The sequence below is a fragment of the Pseudopipra pipra genome, chromosome 4, assembly GCF_036250125.1.
Source record: "Pseudopipra pipra isolate bDixPip1 chromosome 4, bDixPip1.hap1, whole genome shotgun sequence".
NCBI classification, from domain to species: domain Eukaryota; kingdom Metazoa; phylum Chordata; class Aves; order Passeriformes; family Pipridae; genus Pseudopipra; species Pseudopipra pipra.
The window spans coordinates 41,325,937-41,351,335 of record NC_087552.1 but is presented as its reverse complement, the minus strand read 5'-3'; the positions used below and the strand labels follow the sequence as shown (position 1 = coordinate 41,351,335).

General features: G+C 34.8%; 1 protein-coding gene across 33 annotated transcripts in view; it reads right to left on the bottom strand.

The window, feature by feature from the left end:
• The window catches only part of TENM3 (teneurin transmembrane protein 3), a 1,314,794-nt gene that overhangs the window by 985,849 nt on the left and 303,546 nt on the right, over positions 1–25,399 (bottom strand). For all 33 annotated transcript variants that reach the window (XM_064652558.1, XM_064652559.1, XM_064652557.1 and 30 more), the window contains one exon: positions 2,175–2,241. The gene's annotated coding sequence lies outside the window, so the exon portion shown is untranslated. The remainder of the gene's footprint in view (positions 1–2,174; positions 2,242–25,399) is intronic.

Genomic DNA, 25,399 nt, shown 5'->3' with positions numbered 1-25,399 from the left:
GCTGGACATTAGGATATATTCTTGAAAACTCACCCAAAATAATAATGCATAATAGGGTTATTTTTTTTTAATTAATTCTTTATTAGTAGTGAAATAAGCACATTTCAGTATTATATTTAGGAAAGCAATGCAATACTCCATTTGTATTCAAGTGAGAGAACTACAAGTGAATAAGCATAAAATATATCTTCCTGTCCAAGATCAAATACTGCCTCTTAAGCAACTCCTGTGAACATTTAAAATTCATTTGCCTCTATGTCAGAACAAAATATCATCTCTACTTCTGGTTGATATTTTCTTCTTTGAAATTTCTTCACTGCTAGGTGAGAAGCAAGTGATATGCATTGGTTCAATAATATCATAGCATGTGGGGACAAACAGACCACCCAGTTCAAAATAAAATCTAGTAACAAGATAAAAAACCAAAACGAAACAGTTTATCGCAAAGCTCTAAAATGAAGGCCCAATTCTTCCTATTGATTTCTCTACAAATCAAATCCCAGGGTTTTTTTTTGGAAGAGACTCAACTGTGGCCCCACTCCCAGTCTCATTTCAACTGCACAAACTAAACAAAACCCAAAAAGACCCAAACCTTGGCCCCCTTGGCCTACTGAAAAAAATAGTATCATGTGATGGAGTGCAACCATTTTTCCCCACAGAGACCAGACTCATCAGGAAGAGTTTAAACAATTTTGTGACGATCAGGAAAGATGCAGTTTGTATTTTTGTAAATATTTATACAGAATCCTTCAGAAGTACTCTGCTGCTTTCAAGTATAACAGACCACTAGCAATAAATAAAATAGCTCTAAAAAAATGAACCCTATAAAAAGAAATTGACCCAGGAAAGGTTATAAAGTGTTTCCCAAAATGCTGCATCCTGCTGTAGCCCAAGATTTTCATGTTGGAAATTAAAGCTGATTCCTCCTCCACCAAGATCAGCAACACTTCCTTTACTTAAAAGAATAGTGAACAAATGATTCAACATCTGTGTCAACTTATATATACACCAAAATTGCTGCAGGTAAATTGATTTAAGAATACTCAGTAAATATTTATTAAAAGATTTAATTAGACCTTATTTCATTGCACCACAACTTGTAGAGCTATAAGATTAATATAATTGTTTTTGATACCTCATAGGTAGAGATGAATTTAGGAAAAGAGGTAGGGACTTCATATTAAGTTCAACAACAAATAACCAAAACTAGTCTTAATAATACAGCTTTGTAACTACACTGATTGTTACAGACCACTCCAAATACTACAGTGATTTCTCTTCTGATCTTGATCAGACATTGCCCCAAGCTGTGATGTCCTGAGGTCATAAAAACCCTCTAGCATCACACCCTGCTTTAGAGTGCAAGACTGTCTGTCTCCCTCCAGCAATCCTCATTCAATATCTAATGAAAACTGAAGGCAAACTGGAAGCTAATAAAAGATATAAACTTCTTAAATCATTCCCGTGGTAATAAACACAGCAACTGATATAAATTTACTTTTATATTCAATCGGACAACAGGTATGTATTTAAAATTCATTTGCAAAGGATGTAAAGCCTTAATGTGCATAGCAATTTCACATTCATTGTTTTGCATGAAGACTCTTAAAAGCTATTAAGAAGAGTAGTGTCTTTTTGAAAGACAATGAAGTCTTCTTAAAATTATTGTTGATGGCATACAGCCAGTGTTATTTTTAACCCTGGCTGCAAAAACCCAAAGCAATAACCTAGAAATAGCCTATCATGAACCACTTTTGTACCTTCATTCAGTCTTTCAGAACACTGATTCATTCTCCTTCTAACATACTAATTTTCTGCTTTTCTTATTTCCTGAAACCCATTAAAGTATAATAAAACTTCCTGTAAAAGTATAGTAACTCTTCCACTTTAATTTCTAGTAATTTTAATAACTTAAAAAATTGTTTCATAGACAAATTTATGCCATTCAATGAAAACACTGGGAATTACAGCCAACTGAAATAGAGTCCTTTACTCCAATTTGGTTGTCCTTTTATGAAAGATAACTAAATATTCTGAGCAAGAACCATCTGATCCACTGAGATCATTTCATCATTGGCTATAGTCAGTAGTCATAATGGCTTCCCAGAACACATTTTAAGTAAACATCAAAGACTTAAAAAAAGAAAAACTTCATTAAAAAACCCCACACTTACTGTTACTTCTTTGATGTAGACTCTATATTCTCAATGAAAGCATGAAGTTATAGTTCAAAGTTATTGCCTGTTAAGAAGTCAAAACAACATAAATATATTAATTTAATATATAATAAACTTTGAATTACAAATGCTGATAAGAGTCTCCTCATAAGATAAATAAGAAATATACCCACAATAAGGTCTATGTTTCTTTCTTATTCCTCCCCCTCCCACCATGAATTAAGAATCACAAGTGCAAGGCAAGTGGAAATTATGTGTTTATAGAGACACTGTCACAGAATGAAATAACAAATGCTGCCTTGGGACCATAGGAAAAAAAATTCAGAATGCACAAAACCAAAAACCTAATGAAATGAAAAATAAGCTCTAACTCATTCTAATACTCCAGCAATAGACACAAATTACTACAATGAGGATGCATTCTCTTCTAACTAGCAAAGTAAAATTCCAAGATTAGGACCAGATAATAAAGATACGCATTGGTTGACTTTTTAATATATTGAAACCAAGATAATGGTATCTCCACTTTATTACTTATTCCACTGGACTTATCAAATATATCAGATCTGGGAAAAGTGCAAATCTGATCACATTGCCAATAACAATTATCTTATATCTACAGCCAGTGATTAAATAGCATTAAAATAGTTTCTCTTACATTGGTATATTCTAATTTTGACATAAAAAAGGGATTGGCTAGAGCCAAAAGAAATAAAGAGAAAATGCAATCAATAAGCATATTTTCTGTATGATTTGCTTAATCTTACAGGTAATATTACTTGTATTTTTCCTTTGTTATATAGAAATACCAATTTCTGGTAAGTGAAATAACAAACAACATCAACTGTATTACATATTGACAAAGTCAGGCCTTTAGGATCCATGAAAGTAGTTAAGCCCACAGATAACTTCTAATTTAGAAAATGTCTCTGAATTCTTAATGTGAATCCTTACATGCTACAGTAGAATGAATAAAACATGTCCATGTGCCCTTAGCTATTGAGATCCTACAATTGTAGAAGCAATATAAAGAAAGATAAAAGTTGTCACTCTGGGCTACGATGATCTTTCAAAGTAAATATGTGTTTGCACCCATTAAAACATCTTAGTTGCAAGCACTGCTCCATTTGCTCCCTTCTCCATATACAAGATCTATGATTCCTTAAACAGAATTATGTTTTATTTTAAACTCTACCAGCATGTTACACACTTCGTATAACACAGAAACTGAGATTTAATACAAAAGGTGAAACAGACAACTTGCAACAGAAACACCTTATTTGCAGGTTTATCAAGATTTAGATGAAACGAAACAGATCTATCTGGCCTCCCAATCACAATGGGGGAAAAGTAAATTATACCAGGAGACCTTTGCATAAAACAGTGCAACCAAGTTTACAGTAGCAGAACCTTGAGTGAGTGTTGGGAAAGCTGCACAATAAGAATAAACAGAAGTCATAAATTGTTCAGCATGTTATGAGAAAATAGTCTTCTAAAACACAGGAGATGTGAAGTCATCTTTTCTTCTTTGTAGAGGTTGAAAAACACGTAATATGTAACAATTGCATCATGCACAGTGTTTTTTACCAATATTACTCAGTAGTATTCATTCACATCATGCAACTTAGACAAATTAAAGATCACTGTTGCCATATTTGCTAGATCATTAAAATAGGAGGTGTTCTGGTACAGGATGATAAGCCTGAATGCAAGATAAACAGTCTCTGTCTCTTACAGTTTAGTGGTTCTGTTTGTTTGCTTTTAATATTCTCATTTAACAGAGTTAACCATTGTTGTGAATCAAACCCCATATTTAATTAAATGTATGAATTAAGAAAGGATAGACTTGGTTCTTTATATTAGCAATACCTGCAACAGAATTCTTCAGTTTCTCTCATCTCCCACTTCCATCATTAAAGATACTAATTAAAATGTACATAAATATATGAGTCTTTACTAACAAAATGAGAACAATAAAGCTTAGAAATTGGGTGTGACCCACTGGTAAAATAATGTTTTCAGTTCCTATTAAAATTGTTGGTTCATTTAAACTATTTATACCAAAGAAATGCTTTCTGCTTGAATAGGAGCACTATGACATCAAAATCATGCTAAACAGATGGTTAAATAGATATTTGGAGATTAACCACCTTGCAGCACTAGTAAACATCAGTTTACTGCAGTGAACAGGAATGTTAATAAGATAACTTGCAAAGATGCTTATTCCAGAAAAGATGCTTGACATTAATTTCAGAACTCAACTTGTTCAAAAGTTGATAACTTTCAACATGTCTCCTGCTAACTGAGCGGCAGAGAAGAATGGAGTTCTGCTTATTGTCCTGCACTGACAAGCCTTCAAGAGCTGCAGCAGGCATAAGAGCAATTTTTTACTATATTGATTAAGGAAAACCACTGCTAAAGTTTTCCTTGTTTATCTGTTTCAGTAAAATTCTGAGCCAGTGCATGTAATGATATTGCTTTTTGGACTGCATTACAGACTTTAACTATGACTTTATTATACCAAAAGAAAATTTAAAGAGCTTACAGCCAATAATTCCACAAGCTATATACAAATCCAACATACTTTAAAAGCATTCAAGGGGCATCCACACGTGACTGTCCCCATGTGGAAAAAGGGCCTGATTACATGATATACATGGTTAAAGTAGGATTAGGGAAGTAGATTGTGCCATACTGATTTATTCCCTCACACTCTAATAGAAGTAGGCAATCTTAAAAATAATACTTAAAATTACACACAAGGACTAGAAGACCATCACCTGTGAGCAGCAATAACTCAAGATTTTCTCAAAGGTAAGCTTGAATTCAGGCTCAGTATTAGGACTTCATGAGCGAGTTACTAAAGGCACTTGATTCAAATAATCAAATAGGCCATTTTGTCATTACTTAACACACCTCTGCCAAATAGTGACAGTTCTGTCTAGAGCTCTAAAAAGAAAGCTCCAAATCCCACAACTCTAAGCCTGTAATTCCATGTTTAAACTTTGTAAAATTATCACTACTAGCACATTTCTAGTTTGCCTTCTTTCAGCTCCCAAATCCTTTGCTGAAGCAGCAACTACATGCCCACTCTTTTGCTTTAGTTTCTGAAAGACGGGGAAGTTCTGGTTTGCTCTCTGTAGCTGTCAAAGGCAATTTGTCTGCACCTCTGAATACAAATATATATATACAAAAAAGAGCCATCACCTGCTCTGAGACCATATCTGTTTTTCCCCTGCTCTGAGACCATATCCTGTTTTTCCCTTCACAGAAAAAATTTAGTTCTACACCAAGAGCAATATTAATTCAAGTGCCCATTTTAAAGACAATCTTATCATTACTTAACAAGGGGCATAAATTCGATCCTATATGTAGGTGAGTGAACTAATCATTAAGGGGAACAAAACTAAGCTTAGACACAATAAAATGTAATAAACATGAGGGCCTATACATAGATTTTGGAACTGCAGATAAAACTATTTTTTTACATTACATGTAAGGGCTTATATAGTGATACATATAATTTATATAGTCTCAAAATACATTGGAGGCTAAAAATAACTAGATCACTAGTGTAAGCTAAATTTTCTAAGCTGCTATGTTTAAAGGATATTGTATATATCCTATATATATATATATATTGTATTTTTTCTTTCCACTTTTAGAAAAAAAAAAACAAACAAAAGACAAACAGAGTGGTAAACTCATAAAAAAGTTTGTTGCTAGACCAAGGATATCTGAACAAAATCCATTAAAGCAGAAACGCTCTATTTACCTCATTGTTTGAATTATTTTCTGTAGATTTTATAGATTTTTCTGTTTAAAGAGAAAAGATAGTCATCAGCACATTTTGTTCCTTATGTGTTTGTTTGTTTTTTAAATAAAATAAGCAGATGTGGATGGGTGATTCTTTTTTCAGTCAGGTGGAAGGCAAGTTAAAATCATAACCAAAAAACGTATACACAGTTGACATGGGAAACATTTAAGAACAAAATCAAATATTTATTTTCAGAGTAAGATTTTGCTCTTTTTTATTTGAAAGAAAAATCTACTTTGGACACATCTTACAGTGCAAGAAATCTGTATATTTGATCACTGTAACTCACAGCAGACATAAGAACTACCAAAAAAACCCCAAAAATACCCAAAAAGGTGCATTTCTTTCAGAGACTGAAAATAAGGTATGAATTACAAAAGGCAAACCAAACCACAACAAATTACAGGTTGAACTGTAAGAATTTACTTCCAATTTTACAATCCATATCCTCCAAAATAATTGCTTTTCACAACTAATGACAATCGAATCTGTGCAACAGAAAGCTGTGTGACTATTGGAGGTCTTCCTGCTTTGAGGAAAGAAGTTGGAGATCAGGTATTCCAAAGCAATTAAGTATTACCATATCCAGTTAGTAACGAGCTACATTTTATTAAACAGATTATTTCCAGGACAGAAAAAAATATAAAGAGATAAGTTAAAGTGAAAAGACTGAATCTGCCTGTGAGATTTGCGCAGATTGAAGAGGAAAACTCTTTGAAACCCCTCACTGCCCCTTGCTCACAAGCAAAGGCAGGATTCCTGAAGATGAGGGACATTCAATTGAACTTCATCTTGACTATACCAAAACTATTTATTGACTTTTACATTTTATAAGCCTTGTAACTGGCCATTTGAAATCTCATTAAAATAAATCTCATTTTATTTTAACAGGCCTGGGATTAAACTAATCCCACAACATCCACATGAACAGCAAGACTTTTTTCACCCAGGGAAGCTGTAAATCTTCAGATTACAGCAAGTGAGCACATTGAGAAGCATCCTACCTGCCAAGTACACTTTCCACTTTAGCTCAAACCTCGTAGTGCTACACAGGCCCCCATTTCAGCTTCGTGTGCTAGGTAGAGCTGGCACAAGAGAAATTGGAGCAGTAAGAAGCGTCTGCCAGTGACTGGTAATTATAAAGGGCTGACAGGGCTCAAAATGCCAAAGTGTAAACAGCATTCTGTTCTGACAGGCTTAAAACACATAAATAATAAGCTTTAAACGAGTTAACCACAGAATAATCATTCCTTTCTTCACGTCTTCTACCAGCAGGAGGTTACTGCAAGCGGCTTGCTAGCCCAATACCTTTTGACCAACAACCTATTTAAAATGTATCCAATCTTTAACTTGTGGATATAAAAGCATACACACAAAATCATACTGAATAAGCATAAGCAATTCAAAGTTGTTAATCAATGGTCTATTAATTCACTTAAAGTCTGAAGAATTATTTAATACTGGGAGATCTCTTTCTATCACAATTCTATGAGCATACTTAAGAACAAGAAAGCAGAAAAAATACTGCTTTAAGGAACATTTGAGGATGAACTATATCTAAAAAGGAGTAATAAAAGCACATAAGAGTAATCAAAAAAGTTCTATAGAAATCAAGTTTTTATATGGTGAATCATAAAGAGGTGAAACTTTTTTATTATGCATAGGCAATTTATCACATTTGTATGAGCAACAGTACGTTCCTACGTGATAGGACACTGAAAGGAAAACTTCACTGTATTTCTGATTCAATACAAGCCCCACTTGTGCTTCAGTCATATTTTACATCTACTTATTTAATACAGTCCCTCTGTCACAGTTCATTCACAAAAGCTCAGAGACAGGGACTGCAAGAACCTGAAATGACTAGGTAAACACTTCTTGTATATTTCTGAATATATAAACACTGGTAAACAGGAGCAACTAAAACTGAATAAACAAAACCAAGAAAATTGGACAGAAAAACATAATTTTTGAAGCCAAACATGGTCTAGAAAAGGGCTTGGAACCACAAGTACATCCTCAGTACAACACAGCATACTGCAGAGAAGTGCATCTCCTGGAGGTTACTGACTCCTAAGTCATATATTAGCATAAAAATCTCAGTATAGATCTGTACCTGACCTAACAAATCCTACACTTCAGGGAAAAGGCTTATATTAATGCATTCCCATCACATCACTAAGGCAGCTAGCTGTATTATCATTATGCAATATAATGATATCATGCACAGAATCACCAAGACACAGGAACTCAGACCAGAAACAGCACATATACCGTAGTCCTTCCACTGAGTGGTATCAACATATCCTTACCCTGTGTTGGGGTGGTTTTTTTGTTTTAAAGTCTTTTGTTCAGGGTTTTTTCTTTCCTTTTTTTTACTCCCTCTCCTAAACCACATCTACTGTGTATTCATCTGCTATTGAGAGTACATGAACCATAGTCAGGAACAAGTTTAATGCTTATTTTTCCTGGGGTTTAAGGTTTTAGCCAGTATTCCTTTCCCATAGGGAGAAAGAGTCTTCAGAGGACAACAAGACCTCAATGATTGTAAATGAAAAGAACCTGTGCAGTCCTAAAGTAAGGAGCCATTAGAGTGCCTGTGGTGGGTTGACCCTGGCTGGATTACAGGTGCCCACCAAAGCAGCTCTATCACTTCTCAGCTGGACAGAGGAAAGAAAATAGAATGAAAGCCTCATGGGTTGCCCTCACATATTCTTACTCCTCTCTCAGGATGTTGGAGCTGGCTGGCACTGGCTCCATCAGACATAGGGGAAGCTTCTGGCAGCTTCTCACAGAAGCCACACTGGTGGCCCCTCTCTCCACTTTTTAAAAAATAAAACAACAACTCACCATTTCTTTAAAAGAAAAGTTTTAAAGCATTGATGGTTAAATAATACTTCTGAAAAAAATGATTCTTCTGTATAGGTGAGAGATCTATAGTGTATCATTTAAAACAGAGTTACAAGAAGCAGTGTTATGGTTAGCAATAATTAGTGGAAAACAGGAGAAGAAGAAAATTCACCTTTTAAAAGGACTAAAAATGAAAGTATAAAGAAATTTCACTTCTCATGTATCTGACATTTACAAAAGTGTCCCTATGCCTTTGGAAAGTTGATTTTTTTTTTTCTTTTTAAAGAGAGTCTAAAAGAAGGTTTCTTATAAGGAAGGACTAATTAGTGTGACCCAGCTTTCTATGGCTGCCAGTTGCTTTTAATAACTTCCAAAGTCATAGACATAACTATGAACTGGTATTTAATTTTGTTATTTAAGTTGCCTTTTAAAAAATCCAATTTACAGTTAGATTTCTAATTCACACTGTCTCAGGTTTTTCCCATACTCCAGCTTCCCTCCCACCAGGCAAATATTTGTTGGCTGAGTGGCTTTTACCAGACTGAGACATCAGTTTTTTCTGAATTTTCCATACGAATAACTGCAGCTGGGAATTCTGCCCACCAAAACCACCACTTCATGGTAAAAATACTAGCTTCTTGCAAGCATTCACAGATATTTCTTTCTTTAGGCTTGACTATGTTGCCAACAGTCTATCTTTAACATTTAATATATAAGTTAATTTCAAGTGAATCACAGGAGAAAACATGTTTTGGTAATTTGTTTCAGCAAGTACAACTGTTTTGCTAATAATTAGAGAAAAGACCTTTAAAAGGGAACTGGCAAAGTATTTAGTTATTTTTCTGCTCACCTTAACAAACACTCATTGAGAGATATGTAATAAGAACAGAATGAGATAAGACAACAAGATGAGATGTGGGAAAACAGGGCTAGAAAGAAAATCATACAGAGGGAATTGGAAGGAGAGGCAGAAGCTGAAAGGAACAGTCATAAGATAATGTGCTCAAGGAGGAAAACATCAAAAAGTATGAAAAATTAAATCACATAGAATATGAAAGAGTTAAGGAACAAGAGAAGACATGGACAAGGTTGGATTTCAGCTGGAAAGAATGGTGAAATGTTACAGGGCACAGTATAATGCAGTGCAAGAATAAAAGAAGGCATACTAAGAATAGTAGCTGAAGAATCAAGCAACAGCAGCAAGGCTCCTTGTGCTTCATTTACTTGTAAAGGCTCACACCTTGCTACTTAAGGAGAAAGGAACTGTTCCATAGAGTTGCCTAGCTGGGGAAAGACTCCTGTAGCATCACTCATTCACAGCTATGTTTATTATTTTAAGAATATTGCACAGAGTAGCCTAGCACAAGTTGGTACTTGGTAGTTCTTATTTTGCTATTCCCAAAATATTCCCTAGCTTAACAGAACAGGCTTGCAAACAGTTCGTACACTATGGCAATAAGCAGGACAACTGAACAGCATCTCACCTTCCTCCCTACATTGACTTCCTCTCTTTGCCATGCCCAACATTTCATTGCATAACTTCCATGATGTGTTTCACATATAACAGCCAAGAAGCTGTTCAGACTGCTCCTGGCCTGAACCATTCATTCTTGGCATGCCTCACTTTCTAGCACACCTTCTGTCAAGATCTGCAGTTTGGAAAAGCAACACCTTCCCCTCTACCAGGATTAGTAGAAGGAGACACGGTTAAATGAAGGAGGATGCAAATCTTCCTCTAAGATTCTCCAGGATTCGCATACTTAGTTTAACAAAACAAAAGATAATCTAACTTACTTCAGTTAATTCGTCATAGCATCAGCTCCTTTCTTCACACACAGCGTAAGACTGCTTTCAAGGAATTGGCTTTATGAGCCAGGCCCATACTTAAATAGATCCAGAATCATCCAGGTTCTCTTTGGTCTTCTGTTCTACACGTTGGAAGTACTCTGCTGCTTACATCTTCTGCTTGGCCACAAGGTGTAGAGCCCTAGTGTCTTTTGTACATTTTACAGGAGGAGCATCTAGCTCATTAAGGTGTTGTTTTTCCCTTGGTCACAAACACCTACTCTTACAATTCCTTAGTTATGAGAATATGGTGCATATTTCTTCCAATTCTTTTTCTAAATTTCTCTTTTTTTTTTCTTCTCTGCTAATTCAGATTCTTCTCCATTTTGCAGCCATCTCCAGAAATCATTGATGATCTGTAAGTATGTAATCTGCCTGTTTTCCTAAGGAATGCTAGTACTTTGATTCATTTGCTTTCAGAATATAGCAGATCTCATCTAAAAAAATAAACTCAAATTCTCCACAGTAGTTCAGACTTACTCCTCCAGCTAAGAAAAGCATCAAACCTCAGAACTAATAAGCTGTCCTCAGAGCAAGCCACAGGTGATCTCCCAAGGAGTACTGGGCAGTGCTCTTCCCAGGTGGGCTCAATCAGCACTGATTGGCATCTGCTGCTTGCTCTCTCTTGCATTTATTCCAAACTTACCAGGTCACCCCTTAATGCCACACACCTGCCTGGCCCACCCTTTGCTTGGCTGAAATGCCCTAACTCCTGCTCAGGTACAACCCTTCAGAGATTTTGTGCACCCCACAATTACATTAAAGTGAGACTTTATGCTAGATTTTCTTTGCAAGGGCTTAATATAGAAAAGATGCTGTCAGTATTATAATAAGCATTTTAATACTGTGAGCCTATTTTCTGTAGCAGAGTAACAGTTTTCTTAATCTACTGGGAAAGGTACTCTTAGTGGGATCAGCTGCAGAGTGCAGCCAGCAGAAGCAGCTGCAGAGATTGCTTCTGCCATACCAGGATATTATTGGACAATGTTTTTTACTCTGATGTACCAGTGACTGTAAATCTTGAATAGTCATTCAGAACAGCCTTTTTGTCCAAACTTCCACTGTTTTGTCCTCTTTTTCTGCCCACATCTTTTTCTTCTAATATATTTTAATTACTTTCTAAATTCTCTTTTCATCAGGCTTTTTCTAGTTTGTTTTTTTATGCATTTATTATTGAATATAAAACTATTTATAAAATAAAAAAGCAACCCGAAAAATGGTCATCACTAAAAGAATCATGAATCACTTCATGATTCTTTTAGTTTTAGCAACCCATTTTTCACCTGGGTATTTATACTGTCAAATTCTTTTATGTTGTTTTATAGCAGACTGGAGTCCTGATCTTCACTGGAGTGCAATAGCAGCAGAACTATAATAACAAATAGTTATGTGCAATTGCTTTTCTGCATTTATTTAACACAATTATTACCAGAGTAATAACATTAATGTCTGTCTCCAGATGCTTTGCTGAGAAAATGGAGACAATAATGTGAAGCATGGCTTACAATTAAAAAAAGGGAAAATTTATTGTTGGGGAAAAGTTACAGTAATGACAGGGAAAGTTGCAGCATAGCTCATCACATTCATTCCTTTTACTTTGGATGTAGGAAGGTTGTGGTTTCAGACATTACTGGAGTTATCAATAGGGGAATTAGGAAAAGCTTGATGTGTAGAAAGCACTAAGGAAGTCCATTCAGTAACGTGGAAAGCTTCTTATGATGATGTTTGTGATGTAAGCTTTGAGTTGGTTTAGACTAGTCATGCACATAAACTCCCTCCAAGAATACATATTTGTTCATCTTAACTATACTCTTGTAAATTAAAGGAACAGACTGACTTCTATTCCTATTTTCCCAAAATAAAACTCCATTTTGTAAACAGTTCAAACCTTTAAAATTTTAACTACCTTTTTTTAACTATTAAGAAAACAAAGAAAAAAAAAAGACAAAACAATGCTGAGGCTTTGCTTCCCTGTGAACGTAACACATGCAAGTGTGTTTAACTTTCCTTTTCCTAATGTATTCAGAGAAAGTGGATTCCTACTTTTTTCTCTCTCAGAGCTCCAAAATAAAATGAAAAATATTTTCTACAAATTGCTTGGGTTCAGAATATATTCAAGCTTTAATCTTGATGAAAAGAACTATAATTGTAAATGTCAGTATAATACAAAAAATCAGTTCAAGTGGTTTTGCATTTTGTAAAGCAGTTGTCTTACTGATCAAATAGGTCTGACTACTCATGGGAATCTTTTTGCCTTTGTAGGTAACAGTGATAGCAAGGAATGATATGCATAAAATATATGCTGAAAATAAGATGAACATGGAAATATGTTTAAACAGAAAAAAATGAGGAAAAGAATTCTAAGTCTCTCTAGATACATGATGCTGCTACCAGTTCTGCTTTTCCCTCATTTTGTGACCTCAGCTTTTGTATCTGCATGCTGCCTCAACAGACTACTAGACAAAGGTTTAAACTGGATATCACATAATCTAGTCTTATTCTTTTGATCATATCCAGCTCTGCTTACTTGACTACCTAATGTATTTCCTAGGAAATTAATCTTACCTAATGCACTAATATTCCATTACAATCAGAAAATTCAATGTAGATTGCTCTTTCGATCAGATTTAATTAAAAAAATCTCTGTGTATGTTTTCTAAAGTAGTTTATATGAATATTTCTTAATACAATTTCCAGTGAATGTTCCTTATATTACATAAGATGCAACACTGCCTCTTACATTCTCTGACCATCAGTAGAGAATAAGGGTAAGGTCTACAGCATTTATGGTTTTGCAAATCTGTAGTGTTTCCTAGGATCTTTTCTAGTTTCTACATACACTATTCCTGAAAGATTTATTTAAAAATCTCTATGGTAGTAAAATTCCATGAATTTACTTTTGAAAATTAAACACTGCTAGTAAAATGGTTCAAATATGCTTCCATTCAATGAATAAAGAATATTGACAATTATCTTTTAATCCTTGAGATTAGTGACTGCAACTAGAGTAACATAAATTCCTATACCTGTCACAAAAATCTGCCCTTACAGTGAATATCAGTGAAAATGAATAGAAGTTTACAGGCTGAATAAGTGCCACCACTAAGCTGTTAATATGCATTCAGAGTTGTGATACTCTTAATATTTTCTGAGATTGAATAGAGTTTTTAAAATGACTCAGTTGTCTACTGTAGCCATTAATACCCACTATGCAATCACATTCTGATCAGATATGAAATAATACTAGTTGAGGACTTTGTTTACAGAGAAAAATGAGGAATCAGTTCTAGGGACTTTGCTGTTATTGTACGGAAATGCTCTGTATTTGCATTCTTACAGATTTCTCTTCTGTATAAAAAAAATTAATAATTTTGCTTTTAAAAACCAGTAGTTTGTGTATAAGAGAAAGACTGAAAAGAGAGAAAATGGAAAAAATACTTGGGTAAGCAAGTGAACAGTTAATGAAGTGATTATTACACATATACATACACAGTTTTAGTAAATAAAAATATGCCAAAAATGTTAGTTCTAACACCTGAACTTTAGGAAAGTACTTTACAATTTTTTCCCATTTAACATTATTTGAAATTATATTGTAAGCTTTAGAGGTGCTTTGGAGGTAATCAGTAAAGTAAGTAATGTAAAGGTAATTTTCCTAAATGTTGTATTTGCATTTATCCAAAGCATAAAAGGTTCTTTTTAAATTCTGCAAATTAAAACTGCCTTTGACAAAATTATATAAGCTTTCCTGTAAAAGTCTTTTTTTCAAACTCAGAAGAATTTTAATCTTAAATTAAGAATTCCTTTTTCTCTCTCATTTTTTTCCCTTCATATTTATTCTTCTCTAATTTCTACAGAAATATTTGCAAACCTTGGGAGAAAAGGATGAATGATTATTGCCACTGTCTTTTACTAAGAAAAATACCTTTTGTATTAATTTTTAAAAGTATTATTTTATATAAGAAAATATTTAAACAATACATATTATAGTCTCTATCTTTTTGTGTAAGTTGTTTGGAGTAATGCTAGCTGAGTGTTCCTGTGCATGAATTCCTCCTCTAAACCAGATGGCACTATTTTACTTCACACCCATAACCTTTTGAATCAAGAAGCTTATTCAAGGCACTCTTATTTAGCATACTTAGAAGGTATGAAAAGCTAGATCAAATGCATTCTACTTCTTTATTTTTAAGTGCCTTAATTATTAACTTGAAAGCAACTTTTATGTTCAAAGACTCTGTAAGTTTGTAAGGAACCTTTCTAGTGAACACCAGCTTCTTGAAAACAGAGGTCATGTCTGGAGAGTCATTCAATTTAGGTATCTAATCCTGGACTCAGACACAAGGCATCAACTAACTGCTTCCATACCAGTAGGTTAGCAGGTACCTGGCCCATTAGTTTTTTCAAAGAACAGAAAGAATTCTGGTAAGCTAAAATTGTTCTGCTGCACACCATGTGCACTGAAATGCTGATGCTCAGAAGCATGAATTTATGTCAAGATGTAACAGCAGTGGATTAATCCACTGAAAAGCAGATTACTGTTCCTTACCATATTCTATCTCAAACATGCTAATTAGTAGTTTAAATTTCCTCTTTGACCATCTCACTGAAACAAACTGTATGCACTAATAGCCAGTTATAACCCAAAAAGTGGCTTTACCAGATTTCGTACATATGAATGGTTATTTAACCTCCTGGTTTGCCTAAGGTTACACCTCTTCAGGAGATTTAGTCTATGAATCCTTAGGGATTAGGGAATCTGAAATGAATGCTGCGCAAGTGTGGTCACTAGTGTTCGCTTAGAACCGAACTAAAAAGTATTGTGGTTTTGCTCACTGAATTTCTTCTTAGGAGTATACCAACATAATATAAAGTTTTCAGAAAAACCTTCAAAATACCCAAATCTTCCAAATTACTCATAGAAAGTGGAGTCCATGCAAGTTTTTTTCCTGTTGAATTTGAAAGACTTCAGATAGGTACCAAGAAGAGAGGTATCTTCTGTAAGATCAGAAGTTTTGAGCAACCTGATCTAATGAAAGACGATCTTTAAAAGGTCCCTTCCAACCAAACCACCCTTCCAACCCAGATCATTCCATGATTATGTGATATCAAAAAAATAGCAATTCTCCTACACAACCTGAGTATGAAAATGGAAGATAAATTAATCCTATATTCTACCACTGCACTTATTAAAAAAATACTACTATGCTTAAAAAATTACTATCCCTCATTGCCCAAACTGAATGGAGGGAGTCCTTGAAAAACAACAGAAACAAAAACAACAGAATCAGGATTAGTCCATCTGTCTGGTAATGTCTAGCACCCTCTTAAATCTGCTCCCTCTATTAAGACTTCCACCTAAGTAGTATAGCTTAGAATCATTAATATTCAGTGTCTTTACAAAAGCAAATCAACATCAGTCTTTTTGTATGCTGTTTTACTCCTTCTCAGTACACGATAAAAAAACGTAAAGGGCAACAAGTCTGCTAAAATGACTCAAAAGAGAAAACAGAAGATAAATTTTGATTTAGTACAAATAAACAAAGTCTTCTACTCTCCAGAAGGGCTTGTCCATACCCATCAAAGCTCAGGTAATGTCCTACATTTGTTTCCAAAAGAGTAATACTTTTCAGCTGTCTGCTAGAGCTTCTTCAGAACATTCTTATGCTGACAGTAAGATTCAGAATCTTGCTCAGTACTCAGAGACCTCATAAATATAGGCTCTGTCTGCGCTGATCAATGCATTTGCCCCAGTTGAGTGATACAACTTTGCCCCGTGACCATATTGCTAAAGGTTAGTTCTCTAGAGCAGCCTGGTAACATGCACAGAATACAGTGCTTGACCAAGGCCGTGGTGGTAGTGGTAGCCCTGTGTGCACCCTATGGTGCCCTGTGGATCTAAGACACAATAATTTATCCTTTTGTGTTTGCTTTTTAAGCTCAGTGTAAAAGGCAGCACTGCAATCTACTTAAGTGTTATTTCTGTAACATAACATAGAACAGGCTCTGTGGTGGCTTCCTTGCAATAGATGTCATGTAAACTGTCTTGGAATGGGTAAGTAAGCCATGTTATTGGACGAATCCTTTCTCTCCTGTAGATTCATAGATGCCTAAGCTTCTTTGATTTGATAAAGTACTGATCCTAAGCATATTCACTTCATAGTAAGAATACTTTCCAGGCAGGGAATGTTTTCTGTAACTAGGCAACCTCTGATGAAGGTTCAGGCTTCTTATGGGTTACAGGTTACATTCTTACCTGTACAAACACAAAAATTTCTAAAGACAGAGTCCTGCTATTTATCATGTTTGGTTTTGTTGTTTGTGTTTTTTCATTATTTTTTTTTCTTTCTGAAAGTGCCTGTTTTTTATCTCAAACACAGAAGTAACTAAGGGAAACAAGCTTCTTATCCAAGGCATGTAAGCTAACATCCGCCAATGGAGCAAAAATATTCCTCTTGTCCTCTGTGACTCAGCTTTTTCCATTCGGTTTGGTGGTAGATTTTTCTGTCAAAGCTAGTTCACTTAGAACTGGACTGGGATAGAGCATTTCAGTTCAAACATATCAACCAATCTCAAGGATGATGTATAAAATCTATTAGCAAAATAAAAACAAAGAGAACAAAAAGACCACAATTACCATCCAAAAAGAAATCAAGAGAGAAACTGGTATTCAACTAACTTGTTAAATAAAGAAATTAACATTTCTACTATATTGCATTTTCTAAACAAAGGATATGGGTATTCTCTGGATTCTGAGTACAACCTTTGCTCTGTGCCAATGATCTGTTAGGGAAAAAAAAAGGAAATCATATTTCTCCTGATGTGTCAGCAAACTCTAAGATTTACACTTCCTGATAGGAAGGGCTCAGAATGCACAAATATATTCATTATCTTTCTTCTTTAATAATAACTGGTGGGAAATTACAAACTCGCACATCCACAAATTTACCAATAAATTTATTGCTCATTCTCTGACTACTTGAAGAAGTTGAGTTAATTTTTTCCCTTTTCAAAAGCAATATGCAAATACCGGTGCATGTGTTTATACATTCATTTAGAAACACACAAACATAACACACATACACACCTCTTTGAATGTTTCTATTTCCTTCATTTGCCAAGTACTTAGGGTCACACAGAAATTAAATGAAAAACCACCTGTAAATCTCATAATTATGTCTGTGACCTTCACTCTTTCTTATATGAGGTACCAAATGAGAGAAAATAGGAAATGTATACAAAAATGGAAGGGAAAAACACAACAAAAGAGAATAATGAGAAGCAGAAAAATAAAACAGCAAAGATGGTAAAGAAGAGAAGAAATCTAGGAAGAAAAGAGAAGAAATCTAGGAAGAAAAGAGAAGAAGAAACAGAAATAAAAGCAGAGATAGAAAATGAAGGAAAAGTCAAATAGAATAAACTGGAAGATTTGAGAATGGATTAAATAATACAAAATATGACAATAAAATACAAATCTTTAAAACAGGAATGGTAAGTAGCAGGAATTATCCCAAAATAGATTCACAGAATTAAATATGAAATGAGAATTTGTATTTCTGAAGTAAGATTAGAAGAAATAAAATCAGGACAACTTGACAGCAGCTGAGCTTAGAAATAATTGTCAGAAATCTTTTCATGCTTCCATGCCTAACATTCAATTATTCTCCTTTGATAATTTTCCACAAATTGAAAAGATGATACAGTACATCAAAAGCCAATAAAGTAGTATATGGCCAGAAATAAGATATCTTAACTAGTGCAGGAAATACTGAAGCAATTACAATAATGACCCATCATTAAAATTTTTCTTTTTTTAAAGTGGTCATAGCTGCAACAGCTTATGATTATCTGAAGGTAGCCAGTCTTCAAAAGAAAGGGCAAAAGTATTATTGTTTAAGAAGTCAATTGAATGGTCATTGTGCATTTTACTATCACCCTTTTCCTACCTCAAAAGGGTTATTTCCTCCTTTGTCATCTCATTATTATTCCATAGTATAAGGTTCATTGATTACAATCTGAAGAAAAACTTACAATGAAGTGAATTATAACTTTTATTCACAGAGGTCTCTAGACTTGCAGTAAAAGTAGAAGATAATATCCCTAAGGCTTCTGACATACAGCATGGTAGAAAATTGCTTCATATTGCTTAATTTGGAAAAATTAACATAATGAAAGACAATAAATAGGTTCTAATAATTACAGCGAAACCATACAATTCCCATAAGTAAATATGTGCTTTATGTGGTATTCAAATCACTATTCTGTAAAATGCATAAATACAATCTCTGTAAAGCAGTTCATCAGAAAACTCAATGATCTTGTTATGCTTTTGAGGGTATTTCAAAACCTTCATTGCACAGTATCAGCAAGTATCAGTTAAAACAAGGTCTAAGAGCAAACAATAGCAAACAGGAGCTGTGACAGTTTCCTCTTCAGGTACCTGAATACAATAAATGAACTTCACAGGAGCAAAATTCCTAAACCCTCTTCTGTCTGTAACTAACAGAAAAAGAAAAAAACCCCAACTTTCTACAGGGAATGCTTGGGCTTTGCAGTGGGAGGAATCCCATCCGCACTCAGTGCTGATGCATGACTTCTGGAGACATCTCTGAAGTAAAGGGAAGATGGTTTCTCATACTATTAAAAACCCCAGAAATGTCTAGAAATACCTTTCTTGGTGTAAGCTTACAGTGTCAGAGATGAGGAACAAATGATCCAGACTTTTCCTCTCAATGAAAAATCTTTGCTTCTCCTATATTCTTCTCACAGGTACCAAGGGCACTTAGTGGTTTTATGTAGTATGAACTACTACTTTATTATAAAAATACTGCTGGAACAGTCTAGCAATAATAAGACTCACTGCAGTACCCCTAATTTTGATGACTTGCAGCTCATCAGAAGTTACGATGTAGCTAAAAATATAGTGCTATGTTTTATCCTTAACATGTGAGCTGAATGCTGAAGCACTTGTCTCCTAAATGCACTAGCCCTGACTAGCTTCATGGCACATTAACAGAAGAGACACAGGAAGACAATCAGGGTTTTGGCTTACAAGTGTACACCACAGAAACGTTTCTTCCAGGCCCAGATGAAACCTTCTTAATATGTGTGACTATCCAGCTAATTATCTTCATATAACCAGAACCCATGTATCCAAGATGAATACTTTCTCACAACTTATAATGTAGCTGTTAATAGGGTTGATCTGCGATTTAGTCAGAAATTTCCCTTATGGGCAGAACTCCTGTGTGGTCTATACAGTGTTAGCTGTCATAATATAAATGGATTTACAGTGCTAAATAGTTCTTCTTTAAAATACAGATAAGTTAAAATACAAACAAATATGTAATACACATGATTTAGGAAAGCAAATTGAGGTTGAAAATGGCAGCAATTTTCTAATATTACAATTGATCATACAGTTTTTCTTTGGGCACTTTCCTGATACAGTTTTCTACAGTTTGCAATTATTTGATTTGACAACAACTTTGTTCAGAATTCCTCTATCTGCACTACCCTAAATGCTGCCTTGACCTCAACTAACATATGCATGTGGGCTACCTGAATCTTTGGCTTTGCAATGGTAAAATCACATAGAAATAAATAAAAGGCTCATTATTGAATCAGAAAAATAAGAAAATACCTTAGAAATGTAACCGTTTGACAATACTTAACCCTTCCTGATTATGAAGAAGACTGGAATCTCTAGATTTCAATGCCTGCCAGCTGCTATTTGAACTAACATATTAACACTGCAAAGGACTTTTTTTTTTTTAACATGAACTAATCACTACTGGTAGAGGGAACACAATTATAACAGAAATTATGAAACTACTGGGGACCCTGGATTTGGTTCCTGCACAAGATCTTTGAGTTACAGACTATTTCTCACAAATTCAGTCTATGGACCCTGCCTCATATCTATTTCTGCTTGACTCTGGGTTCTTTGCTTCATGTTTTCTTTACCCAATCCCACCTACTTCTCCACTGCTTCCTGTTTCTGTTCTCTCTCCTACTCTCTGGGCTTAAAACATAATATTGCTGGAAGAAACTTCTTGTCTTACTAAGCCCACACACCCTAGAAACATGGCACACAATAGTTACTGTGCTGAAGCTAAGAAGAACTGAAACACACCCTTGACACACCAATTTCAGCAATAATCAAACTGAAACAAAGTGGTATTGTACATAGGTATGCAAAGATCTTTTCTAAACTGGAACAAATCTGGAAATTTTTATGAAATTGCAAACCTTCAGGGCATTAGCATGGGGAAACTTTTCCAAAATTAAGTCACTGCTCCTAAGTATTCGGGCATGAAGCTTAACAAGACATAGTTGTCTGTTTTAACACGGAAACCATATATTTTCTCCCACTGCAAAGCATCTTAATTAAAGGGAAAAAAAATCCAATCTTAACACAGACAGTCCATTCAACTTTGCCAACTCTTGGACAGAATTGTTTCAGAAAGGAAAGAAGTTATGCATCCATGAATACACTTATCTCAAACCTTAATAGGCAAGTACAAACTTACTTTTTAATGAACTTTATGCTTATTGAAGTCCAGCTAAATGGGGCAGCACATTTAGATACAACCATGATGACAAGGGAAGCTGAGAGCTAGCTAGTGGAAGACAGACAGCAGTTGTTACTTGATAAATGGATGAGAACAAGGTACCATCTAGTGTTTACACAGTGCTTAACCTGTTCTAGCAGACTGCACTCTGTGAAGGATTTCACAGAGGTTGGCATGGAACGAGATGTGCCTAATCTTCTCTTTATGTGTCTTAGGATTTTAACAGATAGATCAAGGGAACTTAACTGATCCTGACTGTAGTATCTCTTTCCCTCTTCTCACTGTCTTTCCTTGCTACCCAATTTCTTAAAACTATAATAATAATAACTATAACAAACACCAATAATACTTAGCTTTTACACACCCTGCTGTTCTTAATGTGGTGAAATTCTATTTGAACTCGATGGGAGTTTTGTCTGAGCAAGAACTATAGGATTCTCTCCCTGATTGAAAGAACAATTCACCACAGCATCTAGATGCTATTTCAAAAAAAATAAAAATAGATTACACAAAAGTACTCACAATGAATGTTATTTAACAGGCTACTATTATCTACTATTATCAAGAGTATATTGGTAATCTTGGAGCTGGTGGCAGCAGGAGCATTTGATTTCTCTATTTTTATGATTAACCTCAGTAGGGAATATTTTGCCTTTTTTTCCTGGGTATGTCTATTTTACAGACTCCTCACAAGTTAACAAGACCATTACTGAAGAGTGATCTCTATAGGTTTGGTCTTCAAAGCACACTAAAATTTAATTTAATCACAGCTTCAAAATATTATACAATAAAACTAATTTAATTACACTTAGCAATGGCCACTAGTCTCATAAAAATGCTAATGAGGCTTATAATTATTAAATTGCTTAATGATTGTTAATAGAAATAAATGACAAAATAAAACTTAAGCAGAAAGACAGAATGCCCTCAGGTAATTTTTCTTAGTGACAGTTTCACAGGACATAGTTTCTTTGCAGTATTTAGAAAAAGAAGGCAGATTAAATTTTGAGGTAAGAGGATATAAAAGAAAAGAAGGCAGTTGTAGAACACAATGCATTGTCTTCTCTTAAAATGTGTAAATATAGCAGATATAAACTTTCCTTGTCTGGAATATTTTAGAGTATTTGTTTTTATGTCATGTGCCAAATACAGAAAAAACAAATGTATATGTAAAACTCACAAAGAATTCCAATTAAAAAGAAATATTTTTCTGACATTGTTTGTAAAGTAGCATTATAATATTAGCATCTCTATGAAAACCATTATAATGGAAAATAAAAATAGGACCTGTAAACACTCAGAGACAGAGTAAAGATTACTCTGCATTCTGTTTCAGAAATGGGAAATATTTATTTAAATCAAAAGCAGCTTTTCCACACACAATTCGCAATTTATTCAAAAGATGCTATTTATGTCCTAAAACAAAAACACATTTCAAAACAGCAAAAAGCAGCTGTTGACATTTGGCCAAATGTAATGCAGCTTCCCCTATTTCTTCATTTTGACAGCTATTCTTTTCTCCAGGAGTGTCAGGCAGAGAGCAATGTGAACACTTCCAGCTCAGAAAGAGATGGTAGCACTGAGCTCAACTACAGTATCTCACTGTGTGAGCAGTGAGGAATTCCCTGATCTCTTATTACAGGGAGTTTCAGAGCCAGCAGGCAGCCAGGGAACTCCTCCTGGAGGCTTATGAATAGTAACAAGGAAGGAAAAGCAAAGGACCAAAGCAAATGAGAACCAAGCAACCCTGACTGCTTTTTTTTGGTCTCCTAAGGAGACTGCACTGATTAAAATGCCCATTGAATGGCCTTTCTAATCTTCCAGTATGATATATTTGGTTCTTCAGCACATAATGTTGTTAGAGCATATTCTACACACGCACATTATTTATAGCCAAAAAAAAAAGTAGAAGGCACAGCCCTGCCAGACAGAAACAACCACTGGCATTGGAATGGCTGGCAGCTGGCTTTTCCGGTGATCAGACCTTGTTAAAAACCAAAACACAAACCCTTTCACAGTTTCAGAAAATAAGTCTCCCTCCTCTTTAAATCCATCTAAGATGCATGAATATATTATTATATCTTCATCTCCATAAAGCACTGTTTCTTGCTGAAGTACATTCAGTCATCCTTATAATCAAGAGAATATTGTCATACATCAACACCTCATCAAAGGGGAAAAAAAGTTATAAAATCAAAGTATCCGTACCGGTGGAAAACTGAGTAAAAGTAATACACATTAATTTAGCTATCTAAATCAGGAGTTATTAAAAAGAAATCTCACCTTGGGAGACCAATGGACTTTGAATTCACAATTCTAAACTGTTCTACCCTCTTCTCCAATCTTTTATTTTTTCTTCATCAGCGATAACACTTCCTATGTCAAATTTCACTTGACATCAAAATGTAATACTGAAATGTCATTTGAATCTCAAAGGGGTATGTAGTCACTTTGCATATGCATTTCCCACACTATATTTTTGAAATACTGAAAAATAAATGGTTTTGGGTGCATGCCTAGTCAGGAATTACCAGAATCCATTTTGATTATGCTAGACTACAAACAGAGATTAAGTTATTCTCTTGGGAAAAAGTATTAGTTAATGAAGATTTTTCCAGGATATCCTACTGGACTGGGAATAATTCACTCACTAACTTTATTCATTTATAGCAGACAGCAACTGGAATTGCTGTGCCCTCCTTTAGCAATTCGTATGCAGAGAAAATTCATAAACATAGATTTATTCATTTGGCTAGAGGTTATCAGTAGTTTTCAGACATTTGGAGTTTTACTTCTCAAGGCAAATGCTAAGGAACAGTTTGGGGCACATCCTGAATAGTATATTGCAGTAAAATTAAACAAGTATGCTTTGGCCAGTCATATTTAGGCAGCTGCCCAAATGAAAGATTTAACAAGTAAGAATTTATGTCTGGTTCAGAGCAGAATAGAAAAATTAGACAAGATGTAGGGTTTCCCTTCTGTTAAATTTCTGAAAGTAATGTTTTATTTAATATAGTTGCTGTATCTGGGAAAAAAATAAAAGGAGAAGAAAAAGTGATTTCCCAGTTTGATGTAAAAAAAATACAAGAAAGAAACATAACATCACTGAAATAATATGGGAGGATTGGGTATGGATAATTAGAAAATCTATGGGAAGGAAGACGACGAATCATATGTGATACAGTAGAGGAGTAGGAATGTCCATACCTAAGATGTCCTCACTTGTGGAGAATGGCAAATGGATGTGTTTATAGTGAGGGAAATTGTATTCTCACGGAGTAATATACTAACCGCTTCACAAAAGCAAAGAGAAACTCTCCTCATGGTAAGGCACTTTAGAACTCTGTTCTCCTTCCTCCATACCCAGGAAAGCATGGTCTGCTATCTCCATCTTGGTGACTTTTTCCATCACCCCTGAAACCTCAGAAACCAATTCTGAGTATGTTGGTCTCCTGACTGATCAGAAATCAGTCTGGGCTATTTGCTGTGTTAAATGAGCTTAGGCTGTATATTTATGGATCAAAGAAGCCCTTTGGCTGTATTTAGAGTGGAAAGTTCTTTTTCTATAATAGTCCTACCTAGCAATGGTAAAGTAATTTGCTGTTTATAGCTAACACTTTTTCTTTTTTTTTTTTTTTTTTTTTAATCTGGCTAAGGATTGAGAGCACTTAATTTTTCATGTATATTTTCACTAAGGTCTGGAAATATGGGGCAGGGGTGGCGGAATTGCTTTACGCAAGTGCAATGACACTGAATTACTGCACCAGGCTAGTTGTCCACTGTGGAGATGCAGCGTCAATAGAAGTTATCTTCAATGCTGAAGTAACAGTTAGTAGAGAAAGACTGTTACACTTGAGGCCTTTTATTCAAAGTTTCCTTATGGGGTAAAGGTGATTTAAGGCCACTTTACCGAGGTATTTACACTGTTCTTTGTGCCTGAATTAATCAGATGCAGACAAGGAACACATATGAACACAGGAAACAGAAAGAAAAACTCCAAGGAACTGTAGACATTTTTCCTAGCTAGCTGGTAAAGGAAGTGAGGTTATTAAAACCACACGAAAATAGGTAACAGAGTAATTAGACCACTGTACAGTGACCAGCAGCAGAAGTTCAGAAATGGCATCTGTCTCTGT